Here is a 16513-nt window from a genome sequence, read left to right on the forward strand (position 1 = left end):
GTTTTTTTCATACAAAGGAATTCTTTATAGCTTTATATTTTGACAGATATAAAACCCTACACAAATCATGCGTGCACACACACACACACTCATCATATGACCTGGAGTACTTGACTGCTCCACTTCTTTCACGTTTTCTTTGAGTGCTGTTTGTTCCCACAGACAGATTAGCACCAGTCACACACACACACGTTCAGACATTGTAGTTTCTCTTAGGTTTATTCGCATCATCTTCTCGTTCTTCATCAACACACATCATACAGACACAAACCTCTGCACCTGTCAAACAGACATAAGCACAAATGCACATCACCCACACTCACAAACACACAGACATGGAAACATAAAGCACACACACACACATACCATCATGACACAGCCTCTGGTAATCCCTTGAGAATTACTGAGTTTGCGCCGAAAGAAGCACAGATTGACCTAGATTATTCTCACAGACACACAGCTCACAGATCACATCCGCATAGCAGCAAAGTCTGTAAGCTTAACATCCGAAAACACAGCTCAGCCAGTGTTCTCCTTCTGTCTGTTTTAAGTGTTCTCACATTCACACACCTTTCCAAAAGCACATTAACACACACACACACACACACACACACACTCACTCACACCTAGAGTACAGGATATGTGATGATTGTGTCTTTCACATGAGTAAGCTAACCTGCCTTATCCATTTCAATACTCTTCTAACACATCAGTTTGGATATTTGTTGATGTTGATGAGATCTGGTCCTCACATGCAAACCCTCAGTAAGGTGAAGCGTAGGAGAACTGCTACAGGAGTCCTTACCTCAAGAACCCTAGTTCTAGTCTGGTCTGAGGGTCTTTCTTGGTTCCACTTGGTCCTACTCATTTCCTGTCATAGTCTCTACTGTTCTATCAGTGCAGACTAAAGAAACCCCAAAACAAGAGGCCTGCTTGCTAGAGCTGTCACTACAGTGGCTATATGATGACTATATATGTTAACTAGTTTAAGTTTTAAAAATCTATAAAATAAATGCATGTGGAAATTATATCCGCAAATTCACCTCACGCAAGTATAATGGATGACGGACTGCACGGTGTTCAGGTAGAAAACGAACAGCGTGAAGTCCGTTATCCCTTACATAAGGACTGTAACTATATACTGCATATGGCAGGTGTTTTTATCCGAAACGACTTACAGTACAGATGTATGTTTTCATCAGTAGCATGTAATGCTGCCTGGAAATCCGACCCATGGTCTTGGTGTTGTTAGCACCTCGCTCAATCAGTGGCTCTACCAGTTGAGCCCGAACAGAAGCATCTCACTGAACACAGGATTGATGTGGCTTTTGTGGATTCCAGTGGTGGAACTACCCACCCATTAAGATGTCCTCAGATTTTTTTCTCTTTCTGTTTCTTAGTTTGATGTTAATGTGTGAATGTAAACTGGCGCACACACACTTAATGTTACTTTCTCAAGTGCGTTTGTGTCAGGGTATGTGTGTGTACTAACATATGTCTGAGTTTGTGTGTAGAGGAGTCTGTGTGTGTGTGTGTGTGTTTTGAATGTTTCCACTCGAATGTTGGTGCCACTTTAAGCTGGCTAATCACACGCTCCAAGTGCAGTGGCTCGCCTCTTGTGCAAAACTATTGTCAAGACTGAGATGATCTGTTTCTCTTTGCACTCAAGTATAGACACTCATATGTAGACTCTCTCAACTTATTTTCCTTTCTGATCTGCTGTCCTACTGGCACTCCTGTGCTTGTGGGCCGTGATCCGCTCCGTGTCTTTGAAGTAGCTCAGCTGTTGTCTTAGTAGCAATGGAGCTGCAGAGCTGAACGGGTGGTCTGGTAAAGTGCTTGTTCAGACCACAAGACCCCAGTTGTGCTGTGTGTGTGTGTGTTTGTATATATGTGTATGTATATTTATTTATATACATACCTTATCTGTGCATGTAAATATGTAACACAAACAACCAATTGCCTTAATGATGATGTAATCACTACTGAAGCATTCCCAAAGGTAACTAAGTATAAAAGATGCTGTTCATTTTTTATCCTGTTATAGTAGTTCTCATATAATCTTAGTGATTTTACTATGTACTTTTGGAAAATATATATATGTATGTTATCATGTCTTGACATACAAACTAACCAATTTGACATGGAAATAGAGGTGAATTTTGTTACCCAAATTCTGGAGCACATGTTATGTACTGGGTAGGGGTGGACGTTGACAAGCACCAAAAAGAGAACACAAACTAAGTCACAATAAAAAACACACAATGTATTTCCTTCTTGCTTTTGCACATCACTGTGGAATAAGTGCTGACAAAAGAAAAAAGTTTTAAGCAACAATTGTTCTGTTCCTCTCTTTGTTATTGTTGATCTTGCATCTCTGATTCTATTTTGGTTGCCATGACAGTGGTAGGTGACAGGTGTGCACTCTGAGATGCCTATGTGCTGTTGGCAGGCTTTCAGCTCTCTCCTTCTCCCCCCTCCTTCATTCCTCTCTATCTCTCTCGTTCCTTTCTCTCCCTCCCCGTCTATCCATGTGAGCACACTGAGCTGTACCCCTGCCATATGCCCCTCCCTCTGGCCTGCTGGCGTTCCTCTCCCATCACCTTGTCCCTGTTCTATTGCTTTTTTTTCTTGTTCTTTTTTTTCAGATGACTGTTATTAAGTGATGATTAAATGTTTTGAAGCATTGCTGAGTCTGCTGGTGTCTTTCATTCATCTTATTATAAGTGTTAAATGCCATTAAGTGACCGGTAATAATAGAATTACACTCAGATGGTTTAGCTGAATATTCACTGTGAGATCGTGAATGTGTTGAAGGGAAACCATGGTGTTCATTTTGTGGGGACATGACTACCAGTATAGTCACAATCTAATACAGCTGGTCTGTATGGGTCACAAAATGATATAAATGTGTATATGTGCCAGTCTGCTTTGTTTGTGTCCATGTAATGTGTGTGTGTGTGTGTGTGTGAATGTAAGTGAGTAATGTGGGTCCATATAAGCCTGTATTGAAAGGTCATGTTTATACGTGTCAGAATCATATGTTAAGGTTAACTTGTGTGTGTGTTTGTGAGTGTCCTTGTGTTTGTGAGTGTGTGTGTGTGTGTGTGTGTGCGTGAGAGAGTGTCTGTGCACTTGTGGGTTTGCAGACAAGGCTGGTTATTTCTCTAAGGACTGACCACAGAGCTTAATTAGAGCGATCTTACACTCCTTGTCTCCTTGACCTCTGACAAAGAAAGTGGTCAAGCACTGAAGGGGGGGGGGGGTCTCTCTCTCTCTCTCATACACACAGGTAAAACAAAACAGTCTATTGAGCTCTTAATTCATGTCTCATGTAGATGAGAGCTGACATACTGATCTCCTGAACATGTTTTTCTAAGTTTATTTTAAGGCTAATTTATCACAAACATTCTCTGAACAGAGCTCTCTCTCTCTCTCTCTCTCACACACTCACACACAAAAACACACACACACACACGGGAAGGGAGAGAGTTCCAGTGCAACGTCCTGAATATGACACCCTTTGTGTTTACTCAGAGAAGTAGAACCTATCATGCCCTTCCCTCCAGTTATAACAAAACACACAGTGATCACGTTTCCTATGAAGGTCATAGTAAGACAGTACACCCATCAAGATGGCATCATGTGACACCCTATATATACAGTATATGATATGCGGTTTCTGCCATTTGTGTTTCACTGGGGGAAACTTTTCAGTCTATGACTGTAGTTATGTGTTAATGTAACAGTCGAGTAGTTAGATGGGAGTGTTGCTGTCTATGCCTTTCAGTTAATGTAACAGTCGAGTAGCTAGATGCAGGAACAGGATCTTTTATTTTGTTCCACAAGCCAACAAAGGAGAAAAGCTACCCAGAAGTTCTTGCAAATTTAACAAAATCTTTAACATCGACAATGTAGGCAAGGCAACCTTCTCTCAGCAAGACTTCACAATTAATAACAGAAACGGTAGACTTTTTAAAGGCACTAAATGTATTCAAAGCAGGGGCCTTTTCCAAACCGGACCCTACCCACCCCCACTCTGTCACTCTGTTATGTAGTCACACCTGCCGCTGTGGAGAGCACTTTTAATGAAGGGGTAGGGTGGGATACAGCGGCAAACTTTGGAAAATTTACGTCAGACTCGTTTTACGTCTTTCATTATGTGTGTGTGGAGCTGCATTTCATGTGTTATTAACCTTAACCGCACCATACGCTGTAATATGCAGACCCACACATGTTGTTTAATGTAGGTCTATATGGAGCTTTATTCCTATCTTTATTCGTAAGCGTGTTCTTTCAGTTTGCAAGCATGAAACCCTGCCTGTTATTGGGTTAACTGCGCCACCTAGTGGTGGCTTGTGTATTCAATGCTTTTGGGACCGGAACCTCATTCATGTAATGCAGTGACACGACTTTATACAGCAGTTCAGTAAACTCCATGCTGTAGTTAATATAGCGACTCCGAGTGCCTTATTACTTGCAAACGTGTCAGAAGCTTGGGACAGTCAGTGGCTTGCCTTATGTCACTACTGACGTGATTTTAAACTAAGTTTTATGGGCTGGATTCAATGTTGCTAGAAAACGGACGTAGCAGGCTAGTGCTAACCCAAAGATGACGATGAAGATGACGATGGTGCGTTCGCTTTAGTTCGGTAACCCATACCCATATACAGCCGCGGAAAAAATTAAGAGACCACTTCAAAATTATCAGTTTCTCTGGTTTTACTATTTATTGGTATGTGTTAAAGTAAAATGTACATTTTTGTTTTATTCTATAACCTACTGGCAACATTCCTACCAAATTTCAAATAAAAATATTGTCATTTAGATCATTTATTTGCAGAAAAATGACAATTGGTCAAAATAGCAAAAAAGATGCAGTGTCTTCAGATCTCGAATAATGCAAAGAAAACAAGCTCATATTCATTTTTAAACTACACAATACTAATGCTTTAACTTAGGAAGAGTTCAGAAATCAATATTTGGTAGAATAACCTTGATTTAAAATCACAACTTTCATGTGTCTTGGCATGCTCTCCACCAGTCTTTCACATTGCCGTTGGGTGACTTTATGCTACTCCTGGCGCAAGAATTCAAGCAGCTCGGCTTCTTTTCATGGCTTGTGACCATCCATCTTCCTCTTGATCACATTTCAGAGGTTTTTTATGGGATTCAGGTCTCGAAATTGGGCTGGCCATGACAGGGTCCTGATCTGGTGGTACTCCTGGCTGAGGTTTGTAAAAGACCATAAGGATTGAACCAAAGCGGACTGGAGGGTCTTCTAGTTCGTCTTCTCTGATGAGTCCAATTTTCAGCTTTGCCCAACACATGGTCGTCTGATGGTTAGACGGAGACCTGGAGAGGCCTACAAGCCACAGAGTCTTGCACCTACTGTGAAATTGGACTCATCAGAGAAGACGAACAAGACGACCCTCCAGTCCGCTTTGGTTCAATCTTTATGGTCTTTTACAAACCTCAGCCAGGCAAAATACAACGTTGTCCCGGAAGAAAAACTTGCTTCCTTTTGCTCTGACAATGTTCCCCAACTCTGAGAAGTGTTTTTTCCAGCAGGGCAATGCTCCGTGCTACACAGCCAGGCCAGTAAAGGTGTGGATGGAGTACCACCAGATCAGGACCCTGTCATGGCCAGCCCAATTTCGAGACCTGAATCCCATAAAAAACCTCTGAAATGTGATCAAGAGGAAGATGGATGGTCACAAGCCATGAAAAGAAGCCGAGCTGCTTAATTTCTTGCGCCAGGAGTAGCATAAAGTCACCCAACGGCAATGTGAAAGACTGGTGGAGAGCATGCCAAGACACATGAAAGTTGTGATTTTAAATCAAGGTTATTCCACCAAATATTGATTTCTGAACTCTTCCTAAGTTAAAGCATTAGTATGGTGTAGTTTAAAAATGAATATGAGCTTGTTTTCTTTGCATTATTCGAGATCTGAAGACACTGCATCTTTTTTGCTATTTTGACCAATTGTCATTTTTCTGAAAATAAATGATCTAAATGACAATATTTTTATTTGAAATTTGGTAGGAATGTTGCCAGTAGGTTATAGAATAAAACAAAGATGTACATTTTACTTTAACACATACCAATAAATAGTAAAACCAGAGAAACTGATAATTTTGAAGTGGTCTCTTAATTTTTTCCGCGGCTGTATATAACGAGGTTCAGCCGTTATAGGCCGCAAGGTGAAGCAAGAAAAGTCCTTTAGAAAATGAATCCCGTTCCACTCACTGGCATCTACACAATCTTTAGCTTATAAAAAAGAACGAGTCGTGGTTAATTACCAAAAAAAAGTTCGTCGCTGATTTTCCAGTCGATTGTCTATATGGCTTTGTTTTATGCAGAACTATAGTCTTTAGAGCGTAATAAGATTTTTGTCGGGAGCCGTGCCACGGTCCGATACGTGATCGTGCTACACCAATGAGAAGGCTGCATTTGTCAACAGAATGGAAAAATGGCGGCTCCCGTGCGGTTAGCAACAACGTGAATGATAGAGGAAAACACTCGAACATCCTCAAAAGTGGGCTAAATTAATTCTAATTAGTGCTGTATACATAGCCGCGTCCAAGAATAACAATGAGGCAAATATACGATAATGTTATTTTTATGTTAAGTCATTTAGATCAAGTTTGACATACATGGGAATACACCTTAGCCTACTGACGATCTAATATGGACTACCCAGCACACCGAATAAATCAAGGCAAAGACTGTACTTCCTACATCAGCTGAGGAAGTTCAGAGCATCCGCACCCATCAGCTGTGTGTCCTGACAGCATCACTTGGTATGGGAACTGTACAGCCTGTGACTGCAGCACCGAATCATCAGAGCATCTCTCCATATTCTGCAGGAGACCTACAAGAAAATACTTATCTACCAGCGCCCAAGGTATTGTAAAGGATTCCTAACATCCTGACCATGGACTTTTCAAAACACTGAGGTCAGGCAAACGTCTCTGCTGCTACAAGACCAGAACAGAGAGACTGAGGAGGAGCTTCTTTCCTCAAGCATTCCTTATCCTGAACACACACAATGACTATAAAACATCAATTACACCTTTTTCACACACTGCTCTTTAAACCCCCTCTTGCTATTTATGAAAAATATTTCTTGATCTTTCTTTCTTCACACTCGCACAGAAAAAACAGTAGTATTTCTATGTATGTGACAAATAAACCTCCATGTATCAATAAAAGGCAGTAATTGTACTTATACCAATAACCATCTGTTTGTTCATTCATTCATTCATTCTTCCACAAATGAAAACAACACTAATGAACCATAAAAACACTCTTTATGAAACATGAAATATGATATATAAAACTGTACCAAACTGAATAAGAAATAACAGATTAGGGACACTCAGTCCTCACTGTCAGTGTCTGTGTCAGGACAGTTATCTTCCAGTTCCTCAGATTCTTTTGTGTTGGCACAACTACAGCAACGACATAGGTCTGTGCAACACAATCCTGCAGAAAAACAGGAACATCTCTCTGTCTCACAGGCACCTTTGCAGCCACAGTGTATCACATGCAAAACACTGTCAGGGGCCAGATTTCTAGTCATCCAGGTGACTTGCAAGTTCCCATCCTCTATTTGCCAACCATATCCAGCAGGTGATGGAGCACTTATATTTAGTTTGAGACATGACCTCATTACTGCAGCCTGGTAGTTTGCCCTTTTGCAGTGCTGATGGAGGGCATCAGTGGTAGGGGGAATGGATAATTCTGGCAAGGCTGATGATGTCATACAGAAAGCCTTGTACCTAGCTTCATTTACATTATCAGCAGCTGGCTGATCATATAAGTGGCATACATACTGGCAAAGAAATGCAAATGTTGACTGCTCCAAGTTAAAGTTAGTACCTAAACTTTAAAAAGCCTTTAGGTACTCATCTTTCTCACATGCAACAGAAAATGTCTTTCTTTTTCCTTTGCCATAAAAGGCACTTGTGGAGTCACACCCAGAGAATGTTTGAATTCCGATCAAGGCTGAACACACACTGGTTCCCAGAGCTGATGACACCTTGGTAATGTCAATGAGAATGATACATGTCCTGTTGCCAGTCCCTGTGAAAACATATAAAGTGCATGGCAAATCTGTCTGCACACTTACAGCAATGACTGCGACATCTGTCGATGCCAGACAGTGGAGTGGCTTGAAACGAAAACAGGGTTCACCTTACAGCCTATATGCAGTGGTGGGTAGTAACGCGTTACAAGGAACGCAAATGAGTAAAAAAGTAAATTTTTCGGGTAACGAGTACTTTTTGCGTTCCTTTATAAAGTCTGCACTTTTACTCTTACTCGAGTAAATATTTGAACTAGAATTCTACTCTTTCCTCCGTTACATTTCCATTGTGCTTTCATTAAAATGAGTATTGTGATAAAAGTACACATATCTTTGTTTACTGGAATACAAGCGCACAGCAACCAGAGGGTAAAAACTGAGAGGTCAGTTAGCTATGCGCTATCGACGCGCCCTCCACAGGTCGCAGCATTGTTGTCATTTCATAGCGTTCAAAAACTCCACATCGAACCTTCGCAAACATGTTCAGGTAAGTTGCATTTGTTTTATCTGTACTGCAGCTAGTCCTGGAGATAAATGTTACATCCTTTACCATTTTACAAACTCACATCCTATGCACAAGGCGCAGTGCAAACTCTTGCACATAAAACCAAAGAGTATAAAACTCTATACTGCTAAGACGTTTCCATTTAACGTTAGGCTACATTGGCTGCAGTAGTCACGTTAGAATGTTAGCGGCTAGCGTAACGACTAGATGGCCACCGTTAAAGTTAGCAGTTTGTTTGACTGACTGACATAGTTGCCAGCTAACGTCCGAATGCACGTTTGCTATAAAATGCAAGGGCACAAACAAGTAGGCTATACCTAGGCTACAGTATGTTAAAATTATGTATCACATCAATACCGCTGGTATGGTTAATAAAAAACGGTCTCGATATTTGCGTGTGTGTGTACATCTCTGGAGTTGATCTGATATCAGATCTACAGTATGTAGTCTAGTCTTGTCTGGTTGGCTCAGCTTTAAGTGTGCGTGTAATAAGGTTTAATGAAAATAAAAGTAATGTATGTGTGATCTATTAGATGTGTAATGGAAAAAAAATACATGATACAATGAAGCAACTTGTGAAGAAATGTTTCAAGAGTGCATTTCTTTCTGAATACTCATGTTATGTTTTGCATTGATCCAAACACTCCAACACAAAAAAGTAACTTGTAATTTGAGTAACTTTTAAACAGTACTTTTTTACTCTTACTTGAGTAACTTTTCCAATTGGAATATTTACTTTTACTCAAGTCGATTTTGAAGGAGGTAATTGTACTTTTACTTGAGTACCAATTTTCAGTACTCTACCCACCACTGCCTATATGAGGATGTGCATGTGTGTGAGTGTGCACACACTGGGCACCTTCACGAGTCTTCTCTCCAGTCTTCTCTTCCACACACACACACACACACACACAAACAGAGTTGAAAAACCTTGTAAATGTTTTCCCACATAGTATGTTTTTGCATATGAAAATGCCAGTGAAAATGCCTAATTACATATTGTAAACATATAAAAGGTCAGGCACATTTATGTGGACCTTCCCTGCCATGTACTATCAGGTGACGTTTTAAAGACCCAGCTTGTTTAGAAGTTTTTCCACATTGGCATGAGTATCAACATATGCATTTATGAAGGGCAAACTTAAGACTTCAGAATTCAAGCATTTACGTGGCTTTTCTTCACTGTGCAACCGCTGATGGCATTTCAGACATGATGTCCTAGTGCAGTGTTTCAACCACTGGGCCGTTGCACATCATCCTTATTACTTCTGTATTTTGTGCTGTGTCTTATTGATATAATGTATTTAACCCTTATTTAATGTTAATCACAATTACAAACGAGGGTCTGACAGGGCTTACAATTAGGTGTGAGTGCTCCAGATCAATGAGGAAAAGTCAACCCCCTCGCTGGATTTCTAAAGTTGGGATGATTATTGTATTTCTGTAAGTGTGTGTGTATGTGTGGGAGAGAGAGAGAATCTGGGAGTGGAGCTGTAATGTTATAGGGGAATGAGGGTTTATTGTTGTGAATGAAATCACACCTGTGAGTGTGTGTGTGCGTGTGTATGTGTCGATGTGGAGTGAAATGTGTGTGTAGCCTACTGTATGTGGGGTGTGTGTGTTTGTATGTGGAGTGTGTGTGTGGTTGTTGCCACCTTAAGTTTTTGCCCATTTTCTTAAATCCATAGTGTCAAAGTTAGTTAAAGGGATAGTTCGGTTTTTAAGACATGAAGTTGTATGGCATCTACATCACCAGTGTAATGCAATCCACGCTGACTTACCTCCGACAGCGTCCTGTGAGCAGAGTTCTCGTCCAGTTTTGGTCAAACCGAAAGTAGTCCGGCAGGTTTCTAGACCCAGGAAAATAAAACGTTTCTCTTCCCAAAACATTATGTGTTCAAAAGAGTGATATATTTGCATCCCAAAACCGTTGTAGTGGAAAAAGTCACACCTCGTTATCACTTGGCCCTATTTTCAATACGCTCGATAATGCAATCTCACAGACAGAGTCTACCTCTTTGATTCGCGAAAGTTGATTCGCGAAAATTTGATTCACCAAAGTTGCCTGAGAGAAACGTCCATCACAGGAAAAGGATGCTTTATGTCAATTTTATCAAATGTTGTCTCAGTTTTCATCGTTTTCCTGTGATGGACGTTTCTCTCAGGCAACTTTGGTGAATCAAATTTTTTTGATTTATTCGGTGTGCTGGGTAGTCCATATTAGATCGTCAGTAGGCTAAGGTGTATTCCCATGTATGTCAAACTTGATCTAAATGACTTAACATAAAAATAACATTATCGTATATTTGCCTCATTGTTATTCTTGGACGCGGCTATGTATACAGCACTAATTAGAATTAATTTAGCCCACTTTTGAGGATGTTCGAGTGTTTTCCTCTATCATTCACGTTGTTGCTAACCGCACGGGAGCCGCCATTTTTCCATTCTGTTGACAAATGCAGCCTTCTCATTGGTGTAGCACGATCACGTATCGGACCGTGGCACGGCTCCCGACAAAAATCTTATTACGCTCTAAAGACTATAGTTCTGCATAAAACAAAGCCATATAGACAATCGACTGGAAAATCAGCGACAAACTTTTTTTTGGTAACTAAACACGACTCGTTCTTTTTTATAAGCTAAAGATTGTGTAGATGCCAGTGAGTGGAACGGGAATAATTTTCTAAAGGACTTTTCGTGCTTCACCTTGCGGCCTATAACAGCTGAACCTATATGTGTATGGGTTACCGAACTTAAGCGAACGCACCATCAACCAGGCGAGCGAGCATTTCATTGGTCAACACTACATCTGGCATTCTATTGGTTGCCCACGAAAAAATCCGCAAGCAGGAAAAATCTGCAAGGAGACTTTTCGCAAGCACGCGGAAAATATGAGTGCGAGCAGGAAATGTGTGCGCGCAACGGTGTATCTGAGTGCGAGCACACAGTTTGAGCGTAAGCACAGCACATTTTGCTCGCAAAGACTAGGTTTTTGAATGCGAGCACACAGTTTGAGCGTAAGCAGAGCACATTTTGCGTGCAAAGACTGGGTTTTTGAGTGCGAGGGCAGGGTTTCATGCTTGCAAACTGAAAGAACACGCTTACGAATAAAGATAGGAATAAAGCTCCATAGGTCTACTTCTTTTCTACTACTACTTCTTTTGGGTTTTACTGCTACTGCTACTGCTTACTGCTGCTAATATCAGTTCCACTGACATGTTGTTCATTTAATCAATATAGCACGAGTGGGAGTGGGGTAGGTAAGGGATAATCCCACGGGTGTTGTTCGGCCGTAGCCGTCGAGGCCGAAGGCCGAGTGGCGTAGGCAACATGTGCTGTGCCCCACTATTGCTTTTATAAAACAATTCTACTGTCAACAAATTAACATTTCAACACGAAGTTATTGATTAAAAATGGTTTATTTCGCCATTGTTTCTACGCAACAAAAAATAGTTCCATTGTCAACGCCTTGGTTTGGAATTTTAAAAACTTTTAATTAACGGTTATCATCAATGCGAATGTTTCATCGTGGAGTGATTTATTTTTAGCTGTGAAAAGTCCAGTAACTGTAGGTATGTTGACGAATAACCTATAGCATGGAACGTCTCTCGTCCAATCAGAAACAGCTAAATTATGCGCTAGAACCCAATTGTTTTATAATACTCTTTATAACGAATACCCGGCCAGAAAAACAACCAACATGTACACTTAAAGTAACACTATGCAGCAATTTGAAACTTTTTGAGGAATGTTGTTTTTAATTTTTTCAGGATTTGTTTTATAGGCATCTAGTTTTGGTACCATCCTTAAATTCATTTTGACAGCATATGGTCATGTGAACGACAGATAAACACCTGTGTCTTTCCCACTAGCCATCCAGGATATGCTATATGTAGTTCTATGTTCCGGGCTGGAACACTCAGCAAAAATGAAACAAAAGCTTTCACAGCATGGCATTGTGAGCTATACTGCAAAAAAAGACACCAGTTAGTGTGTTGGAAAGCTTCTATCAGTGTCAGCTGGGCTGTTAGTGGTGTTTGCAAGGTTTTTGCATGCCTTTTAGGTAGTTAGCGTACTAGTTTTGGAACAGAACTCCTTATTGCTGCTTTAAGGTGCTGCTCGGACATAAAAAAAGAAGCATGCATCGATACAGAATCACTGTCGGAGGGTTTCAAAGCCCACGCCCACACCCTGCTTATTGGTTTGGCGCTTAATATGGCAGACTCTCCATGTGAATGCCCAAACTGAGAGGGGGTGGGGGGGGGGGGCATTATGGAAACGGCCCCATGTGAGCCCTTACCACAGGTGAAATTATGGAAACCTGCCAGTAAGAACACAGGGGATCCAGAGTGCCAGAGCAGAGCAGGTGGCATGGCTAAGGGTGTGACAGTCAACAGGTTTCCTATAGATACAGTGATCACGCTATAGTGACCTTTATGGGGTAGGTTCCAGAGTTCACACATACTGATGGACATTAATACCATACCTGTACATGAATGTATGTTATTGTATGTACAGTAAATCACTACCCCCCCCCCCCCCCCGTCTAGCAGAAGGTAGTTAGAGATTGTCTTTTTGTTCCTTATTATATCAGGGACTTTTGTTGTTAGATTTAGTAGTAAGATGCTGTCAGTGCTAGGGGTACAGGTTGCAATGCATACAGTACGCTGTGTATCACTGGGGTAAGTGGTTTGGAACAGAACTTACCCAGCATACCTTAACAAGCTGGAATACATCAGGCACTGATGTGGCACTGATCTGGCCCGGTGTAACAGGCCATAGAATACCCCCTGTCCGGACTACACCTGGGGTTAAAGGGGCCTAGGCTAGAATATAGCCCGGGTATATTATGGCCTAGGCCAATTGATACCCCTCAGGCCAGATTATACCTCCATGATATCAGTAGTGATTAGTGATATACGGTACACAAGTTACTTAATTTTTCAACATTTTATTGGGGGTTCAGCTTTGTCGGGTAAGTTAAGTGAGAAACTGACTGACTTAAATCTTAAAACTCTAAAACGTACACTTTTATTACCTCAACCAGAAAAACAGAAAAAATATTAGACTTCCACAGAGATCAAAGATTACTACGTCCTGAAACTTCAACTTCTAACAATAGCAAGTCCTCGCTACAATATAAATGTTCAAAGTTAAACACTGATAACAACATCAAAATGATCATGCTTGTTTTCAAGATAAAGTGCATGTTCTGTTGATAACTGCAGATTGAAGCTTGCGGGATAGGTCAACCAATCCATGGAGCCACTGACTTTTATGTGGATGAGGATATCGCCCTATACATTCGACTGCCCCAGTGAAGTTGACTTAACGTTGGCTAATATAGGCTTATAACATCATCACATAACATAATCATTGACATTTACTAGCTAATTTACCGTATCATAATTTACAGGTAAATGAGGTTTGTTGTGTTCTTCCAACCTATTTTGAAGCCAGATGGTTTCTCTCCCATTATTGCAGTGTATTGTGTTTTATTTTCTGTCAAGTTATAATAAACGAGTGTCCAGATATCTATTCTTTTTCTTCCAGTACCAGAGTCCAGAGTGCTTGAACTTCAGCCATCATCTAATGTTTGTAAGGACGTATCTTGCATGTCTGGGCATCTCAGGGAGTGGAGGAGGGGATACAGAACCAGGCAACATTCATCCAATGATATTAAGTATGTACTGCACTAGGTGCATGCAAGTTTCGAAAAAATGATGCATAAGAAATTGTATTGCCATTTCGACCCACACTGGACCCAAACCCATCAATGCGCTAGCATGTTCTTAACACCCCGACCGCCTTTGTCGCCGATAGAAAGGGTCGGCCCTGCCTAGAGGGGTATAGTCTCTGACCTAGGCTATTTTACACCCCCGGGAGTTTGGCCTAGTACAGTTTATCCCCGGGCTATACTCTGGCCTGGGCCAAAGTATACCCAGGTTTAATCTGGGTGGGGGGTCATTTGGCCTGTTCCACCAGGTCAGAACCTGGGCCGGGTCTAGCCAGATCCATAAGGGTTTAAAGGCCTGAGGCCTCAAGGACACACACTCACATGACGAGAGACTGGTGCAGGACCCAAAAGCAAGGTCCCCCCCCATGGCCTTCCCCCTCCAAAACACACACACACACACACCTCTTGTCCTGACCTGTGGGAACGTTTATATGTGCATGAATGACCTAAGCCATCAAAAACTCACACACACAAAATCACACTAATGACCTGCTCAGCCATTTGTTCTAATGAGATCTCATCTGTCGCAGGTTATTTTTCACATAACCACATGGGGGGACGGGCTGGGTGGGAAACTCACCTCTTTAAATGATTCATATTTATCACATTACAGCAATGCTGGAACACTTAAACCGACCAAGACAAACACAGAGGAAATCCAGGCAACTCAACTCAGCTAGATAGATGGAATGAAACACCTGATGGGGTAACTATTGTGTGGATGCGTCTGATACCCTTAACAGGGTAAACACACACAGAGAGATACATTTCCTGGTTAAACCCATACAGCATATAGCCGCGGAAGGACCGGAAGAGTGGATAGAACACTTGGCTTCAGTCTTAAGAGTGGATAGAACACTAGGTTTCAGTCTTAAGAGTGGATAGAACACTTGGCTTCAGTCTTAAGAGTGGATAGAACACTAGGTTTCAGTCTTAAGAGTGGATAGAACACTTGGCTTCAGTCTTAAGAGTGGATAGAACACTAGGTTTCAGTCTTAAGAGTGGATAGAACACTTGGCTTCAGTCTTAAGAGTGGATAGAACACTTGGCTTCAGTCTTAAGAGTGGATAGAACACTAGGTTTCAGTCTTAAGAGTGGATAGAACACTTGGCTTCAGTCTTAAGAGTGGATAGAATACTAGGTTTCAGTCTTAAGAGTGGATAGAACACTTGGCTTCAGTCTTAAGAGTGGATAGAACACTTGGCTTCAGTCTTAAGAGTGGATAGAACACTTGGCTTCAGTCTTAAGAGTGGATAGAACACTTGGCTTCAGTCTTAAGAGTGGATAGAACACTTGGGCTGCGTCTGAATAGTCTTAAAATGCTGTCTTAGCACCCTGGTGTCTTAGAAGAAGAGAAGGAAGCACCGTCCGAATCTGCTTAATTTTTTTCTCAGGTGTCATAAGACACCTTAGAATACGTCATATAACGGTCATTTTTCAAGGAACCATCGGTGTAGCCTTGATGCTGTCTACTACCCACAAACCTTTGCGCCACGACCCTCCGGCAACTGAAAAAAGTAAACAAAGATGGCGGACCAACTCCGCTGACGGTCGTGTTTTGTATGTAAATGTACATGTTTTCAGCGTTTTCGCGCTTATATTTTTTTAAAGTTACCGAGAAATAGACACCGCACTATCCGATAACACCATCATTGTAACCATCAATAATGGTTAATGCGTTTTGCGAGGCGTCAGTCAGCCAACTTTCTAACATCAGTACGTTAGCCTACGTCAGTTAGCTACGTAAGCTACGTAAGAACCTACGTTCTTTCAGCATACTAACGACATAAAAGAACGTTCGTAAAGAACGTTTTTTTGAATAATCTCACCCTTAAAAATCTACCTCGCGCAAGACAGCTGTCTGACAGCAAGACAGGTGAGACACCAAGGTTGTAAGACAGCTCTCTTACATTTAAGACTATTCAGACGCAGCCTTGGCTTCAGTCTTAAGAGTGGATAGAACACTTGGCTTCAGTCTTAAGAGTGGATAGAACACTAGGTTTCAGTCTTAAGAGTGGATAGAACACTAGGTTTCAGTCTTAAGAGTGGATAGAACACTTGGCTTCAGTCTTAAGAGTGGATAGAACACTTGGCTTCAGTCTTAAGAGTGGATAGAACACTTGGCTTCAGTCTTCAGAGTGGATAGAACACTTGGCTTCAGTCTTAAGAGTGGATAGAACA

This window comes from Sprattus sprattus, assembly GCF_963457725.1.
Source record: "Sprattus sprattus genome assembly, chromosome: 16".
NCBI classification, from domain to species: Eukaryota; Metazoa; Chordata; class Actinopteri; order Clupeiformes; family Clupeidae; genus Sprattus; species Sprattus sprattus.